At 41.0% G+C, this 7,162-nt stretch overlaps 1 protein-coding gene across 5 annotated transcripts in view; it reads right to left on the bottom strand.

Moving 5' to 3' along the window:
* Window positions 1-3,841: 3,841 nt before the first annotated feature.
* The window catches only part of LOC113662437 (nucleus accumbens-associated protein 1), a 20,434-nt gene continuing 17,113 nt past the window's right edge, over window positions 3,842-7,162 (bottom strand). For 3 of the 5 annotated variants that reach the window (XM_047800665.1, XM_027177273.2, XM_027177276.2), the window contains one exon: window positions 3,842-7,162. This exon is cut by the window's right edge and continues 1,752 nt beyond it. The gene's annotated coding sequence lies outside the window, so the exon portion shown is untranslated. The other 2 variants (XR_007137892.1, XR_007137893.1) reach the window with 2 other exon arrangements.

Genomic DNA, 7,162 nt, shown 5'->3' with positions numbered 1-7,162 from the left:
GGCCTTATGTACGTCTGTGACGTCAGCGGTGTGATTGACAGTTTGGCTCCACCCATTTTATTTGCTTCCTGGAAAAATAAACGAGCCAAACGGGCTCTCTCTCTCTCTCTCTCTCTCTCTCTCTCTCTCTCTCTCTCTCTGTCTCTCTCTCTGTCTCTCTTTCTCTCTCTCTCTGTCTCTCTCTCTCTCTCTGTCTCTCTCTCTCTCTCTCTCTCTCTCTGTCTCTCTCTCTCGTAAATAATTAAAGTATAACAAGTAAATTATGATTAAATTATGATTTGCGGTCTTTACGATATCCAATTCTTTTAAACTATTACAAATATAAGTTACATTTATTTTTCCTTTCCCCTTTTACTGCTTTTCTCTTATGCCCAAATATGGACATCCGCCTCTGGCACGGTTTCGGCGGAAAAAACACTGCGAGCGGAGGCGGGTTCTATTTCCGGTGGCCATATTTAACACGCTATTGTCGTCACCGCTGATAACCTTATATGGAGTTAGAACCAGCGCGTGCGGTAACTTCCTTTGGCCTTTTAGGGAAGGATCCAGCTGTTTCCGCATGAGACACGTCACTCAGTGTGTGTGTGTGTGTGTGTGTGTGTGTGTGTGTGTGTGCGTGTGCGTGTGTGAGACAGAGAGCACAGCTAATGAACATTTACACACACTATATACATTACCTCTAAACTTTCTAAAAATCACTTTGCATGAGATAAATATATTAATTCTATTCTAGGTTATAAATGTGTTCTACAAATGCAAATTTCACAAATAAAAAATTGAGTAAATAGAAAATTATTGTATGAAAATAATGATTTGATGATTAAAACATTTCACATCTGTACAAAGCAGGTCTGTGGGATTTGTTTACATCTGACCTAAAGATACCGTTTCACAAATAGCCATTAAATATCTGTCAGGTTTATTGTCCCTGATCATTACTGCAAATCAATTAGAAAAATCAACAAATTCCTTTAGTTCTGATTAGTGACAATTATCACAATAAAAACTGCAGTGGTTTCACTTGTACAGAGAGGAGATGAAGAGAAGCGGTTAACCAAGGCTGAGCTGCTGCACTCACGACTTCACTGTAGAAACAGAAAAGCTAAAAAACACCAGGTTTGTGTGTACAGAACAGCTATTACCCCACCCCCCACCCCACCCCACCCCCACCCACCCACACACACCCCCACCCACCCACACACACACACACAAGCCTAAAGCCATGTTCTTTTTGCTTTATGGCGAAGGCCTCAGAGGAAGTGACATCAATATTTCCTGCTGCATTTCACAGGTATACATAAAGAGGAAGTCAGTCAATTGACTGGAAATTCACACGACGCTATGAAGCTTGGCTCAGGGGAAAAACATAAAGATGTCCTGAAATGTCCTGAAAAACACAAAATGTCCTCATTCATTTTTATTGATAGTTTATTTGTATAGCGCTTTTTACAATGGACATTATAAAAAGAACAAACATAGGAGAAAAGGTTAATATAAATAATAATATAAATATTAATGTAATACAAAATTCAAGATTAATATTAGATATATTTAAATGTGTAGGTATTTATCCCAGGGGGGACACGGTGGCTTAGTGGTTAGCACGTTCGCCTCACACCTACAGGGTTGGGGGTTCGATTCCCACCTCCGCCTTGTGTGTGTGGAGTTTGCATGTTCTCCCCGTGCCTCGGGGGTTTCCTCCGGGTACTCCGGTTTCTTCCCCCGGTCCAAAGACATGCATGGTAGGTTGATTGGCATCTCTGGAAAATTGTCCGTAGTGTGTGTGTGTGCCCTGTGATGGGTTGGCACACAATGGAAGTTAAGTTGTGAGAGTTTCTGTGCACTGGTTTTTGGACCTATGAGTAGTATTTCTGTCTTATCGGAGTTTAACAATAGAAAGTTGCAGCTCATCCAGTCTTTTATCTCCCTAAGGCACTGAGTTAATTTGGACACTGTGGCTATTTCATCTGGTTTTGATGAGATATATAACTGTGTGTCATCAGCATAACAATGGAAACTAATCCCATGTCTTCTAATAATGTTCCCTAATGGAAGCATGTATATAGAGAAAAGCAGAGGTCCTAGAACTGATCCTTGAGGGACCCCATAATTAACTGGTAGTAAACTGGAGGATTCACCATTTAATTCTACAAAATGGTATCGATCAGACAGGTAGGATCTAAACCAGCTTAAAGCCTGACCATGAATACCTGTGTAATATTGTAAGCGATCTAGAAGAATGTTGTGGTCTATAGTGTCGAATGCAGCACTAAGGTCAAGTAGAACTAATAGGGACATACAGTCTTGGTCCGAAGCTAAGAACAAGTCGTTTGTAACTTTAACAAGTGCAGTTTCTGTGCTATGATGGAGCCTGAAACCTGACTGAAACTCTTCAAGGATGTGGCTCAAAGATGCATGTTCCAGCATATACTGGGCAGCCCCTGTGTTCTCCATGCCATGGTCACAGTGTATTCTTAGGGGAAGGCCAAAGTTCTGCACTCCAGTGCAAAACAATTCCAACACACTTGAGGCCCTGTTGTTTTTGAGGAACTAAAAATATATGATTGTCCGACTGAAGCCATCCACACAACCATGAAAGCCCATTCTGCACCTCAGCAGTTTGTGGTTCCCATCTATATGCCTATGGGGAGAAAAACTGTCAGCAGTTACAGATCTACAGCCATGGTTCATTAACCTGCTGTTTAAGTGATTTTCTGGCCCATAATCAGCCTTAAGTACATTTTTGACCTCTGCTCTTTCTGGTTCCATCCCGTGTGTAGTGTGACAGCTCGGCGACTGAACTCACAGCTTAGAGCACTTGCGCTAAAATAAACTGGATTTTACAAAATAAAATCTAGGTCAAATTCCAGTGTTTTCAACACTGCATTAATATTTAATATAAATACTGTATCCACTGTAGTCGACTGTGGGCTGCAAAAGGAAGACTGGGAAAAGCTTTAGAGTAAATTAACAATTTGTGCAGTTACATCTCGATTAAATAGTATATTGTGTGGCAATGAGTCTTAAGTACTGTCCTCTGCCAAATGCTGTAAATGTGACACACACACAGATACAGACAGACACACACACACACACAAGGATACAAACACACACACACACACACAAGGATACAAACACACACACACACACAGACACACACACACAGATAGACAGACACACAAGGATACAAACACACACACACACACACACACAGATAGACAGACACAGATACAGACAGACACACACACAGATACAAACACACACACACACACAGACAGACAGACACACAAAGATACAAACACACACACACACACAGATAGACAAACACCGATACACACAAGGATACAAACACACACACACACAGACACACAGAAGGATACAAACACACACACACACACACAGATAGACAAACATCGATACAGACAGACAGACACACAAGGATACAAACACACACACACACAAACACACACACACACACACACAGATACAAACACACACACACACACAGATAGACAAACACCGATACAGACAGACAGACACACAAGGATACAAACACACACACACACAAACACACACACACACACACAGATACACAGACAGACACACACAGATACAAACACACACACACACACAGATAGACAAACACCGATACAGACAGACAGACACACAAGGATACAAACACACACACACACAAACACACACAGATACACAGACAGACACACACAGATACAAACACACACACACGTTACTTATTCACAGCCAAGGGTTTGTGTTTGATCTGATCCTGATGCGTCAAAAATAATCAATGAAAAAAAGGAATTAAAAAAGACAAACAAAAAGATTTGTTACAAACGTTTTTATTAAGATATACAGATGTTTTCAATGTTGTTTTTTTCCTTTACAGTAGTTAATGTGCAATTATACTTTGATAATATCGGGTCACAGTTAGGGATTCACAAAGTTATTGGCACTCTGAACACAGACTGAATGTTGTGATGGGACATGGGCATTACAGGGACGGGGGGCGGGGGGGGGGCAGACTGGACTGGAAGCAGCTTCTGGGTTACATCTCATGCTGTGAGTGCACGACGAACAAATCTCATTAGTGCTTCTACAGAACGTACAGGATGTTGATATAGATATAGATATATTTCTGTATGTTTATATGTATGGATCATTCTCTATTGTACAGATCTGTAGGTATAGAAAGTGAACACGCATCGATTTTATGTCTGTTTAGAAAAATGTTTTACACTCCTGCTTGTGTGCAGATGAAATCATCAGTGATCCCTAAATCTCAACATGATCCTCTTCTTCACCACCCAGCAGATTTATTTTTACGTTTTTTTTTTTTTTTTTTTTTATACAAAAGGTCAGTTATGTGGAGCTCAACACTGACTTTCATCACACTGCACGCTGAGGAAAACTGGTTAAAGGCAGGATTCTGAGGTAACGGGAACAGAAGAGGTACTGCAGAGAGGTGTGTGTGTGTGTGTGTGTGTGTGTGTGTGTGTACTGATTGATATGATAAACACACCACTCAGTCCTCGGTTGCTGTCCCAGAATGCACAGCAGCCCAGAATGGATTTGAAAAAGGGGGCGGGGTTTAGAACACAATGATTAAGGGTCAGTAAACTCTCACACTGTTTCAGTCTCCGGCCTCGCAGACGCCGTCATCAAGGTGCCGTGGATCAAGAACATTACAATAAAATCAAATCCCCCCTCCCCCCCTTAAAAAGGTGCATTTTTAGGCACAGAGACTTCAACAGACAGTAAAAACAATAAAGTAATAAAATGACACGTCTGCTCGGCCCGACTCTGGTCCCTCTGTCATATAAAAACACACTCTTTAGGCAACTTTACAAAACTAAAATAAATGAAGAACATTGTTTTTTTCCTCAAAATAAATGTAAACAAAGTCTAAAATGTGTTCCTCTGTGTAACGGCTGTTAACGAATTAAAGTGAACACAGCGCCCTCTGGAGTCCACTGTGTGTAGTGCACAAGACTGTACAGCAAGGTGTGTGTGTGTGTGTGTGTGTGTGTGTGTGTGTGTGTGTGTGTGTGTGTGTGTGTGTGTGTGTGTGTGTGTGAGAATCAAAATGGAAGCCACAGAAACAGAAACACAGCCTCTGATCCTTAAAATTATCAAAATGATTAAAAAAATCCCAAACAGCTGAAAGTTTCTGCTTTTCCTATAAAACACTCGACTCCTCGCTCACGGTGGATTAGATACAGATCAAATATTTAAACTGTTAAAACAACAAAAACAAAAACATCTGCACTATTCTATTCCCCATTACTGTACAGTCTTACTTTCAGGACTAAAATCTGATCTGGGAAGCTCGAGTTAAACTGACGCAGAAAAACGAAGAAGAAAAAAACACTAAAAAGCAAAATGTGAAAAGCTCTGATGGGGGGGGGTGTTAGGGGACCCCCACAGCAACAATATCTCAACAGTCTCATTAATATTTACATCAAGGGCAAGATTAAAACCCCATAGCACCCCAACCCCACACACACACACACACACACACACACACACTAAAAGGTGCACAAACTCCGGTCTCCTACAAAAAGAAGGTGCGATGCTCCACGTACCTCGGTCACTAACACACACCACTAACAGGTAGTTTGGAGACTTTTTATATTTGTTCAATAAAGTTTTTTGGGGAAAATCACATTGTAAATGAATAATTATTGGTCACTGATTCACTCGCTGATCAGTTTACTGAGCATGCAATTGTATTGGCACCCCACAGTCTGCTCAGAATGGGTGGGATTAGAACATTTCTCTAACCCAAACATCACTACTTTAAAAACAATCCATTTTATTTTACTCAAGAAATTCTTGATATTTTTTCCATTTAATGTTCGTGTTCGATTATATTTCAGAATAAAGGTCTAAAATCTTTAACTGAAATGTTTCGACCTTTTAAATCTTTACTGATGAAACTGTGTTTGAGTTGCAGATTGTTTTACTAAACTGAGCCAAAGCACAGAGCTGCAGACGAGTCGTCTCTGATGTCTCTGACGTCTCTGATGTCTCTGACGTCTCTGACGTCTCTGACGTCTCTGACGTCTCTGACGTCTCTGACGTCTCTGACGTCTCTGACGTCTCCACACACTCCGAAAAGATTTGATTTAATGACCTTCAGTGTTAAAGTCAAACTGTTGATTATTTATTATTATTGTAACCTGAAGTAGATTATTGTCATGGCTGAAGTGTGTTTAGTGTGTTTAAACACTGCAATCTCTCTCTCTCACACACACACACACACACACACAAACACATACTGAAATCTGTATATAGAAGAAATTATTTCTTTATCTGAACTAGAACTTCGTTCCTGTTCACAATTATAATAGCAGCTGAAATCTTCTACTGAGAAACACAAACCGTGTCGTTTTCTGCTCCGAACGTCTGATTCTGTTTCTCATTTTTTTCCATTCATTATTTTATTTTTTCAAATCCCTCATTTTTGACCTTAATCCTTTTGATCATTATATTAATCACACAGACAGTCGACTATGAATGATTGTGTATGTGTCCACATGATAAACACTGACTACGGCGAACGTTCACATTACACAATGAGTTCCAGAGTGAAGTGAAGCTGGACGGCGTGACGGAGCGCTGCAGCTCTGCTCCTTGAGGAAATTTAAGACATCACTGCTATGCAAAGGCAAAAAGCTTTCAACTGTAACACTTCCAAAAAGCCCTGCCCAGTGCCACACACACACACACACACACACACACACACACACACACGAAAACAAACACACCTTAAATCTCAATCAGGCATCACCCTCATGCAAGCACACAAAGCCAACTATGTGCAAAGAATGCACACACACACACACACACACACACACACACACACACACACACACACACACACAGCTGCCCAAACAGGGATATACAGAGCAGTTCAATCACATACACACCATTCTGTCTCCTGGGACCCAGACACTGTAAACCCCCAACTCACACTTTCTCTCTCTTTCTCACACACACACACACACACACACACACACACACACACACACACACAAACTCAATCACCTTGTCTTTAAGACAGCAGGGTGATCATAACAAAAGGAAGCATGGCCTTCCCCTCCCCCAGGCCAAACCTACATGTGTGTGTTTATGTACACAGGGC

This window comes from Tachysurus fulvidraco, chromosome 15 (genome assembly GCF_022655615.1).
Source record: "Tachysurus fulvidraco isolate hzauxx_2018 chromosome 15, HZAU_PFXX_2.0, whole genome shotgun sequence".
NCBI lineage: Eukaryota > Metazoa > Chordata > Actinopteri > Siluriformes > Bagridae > Tachysurus > Tachysurus fulvidraco.
This window is presented reverse-complemented; position numbering and strand designations above follow the sequence as displayed.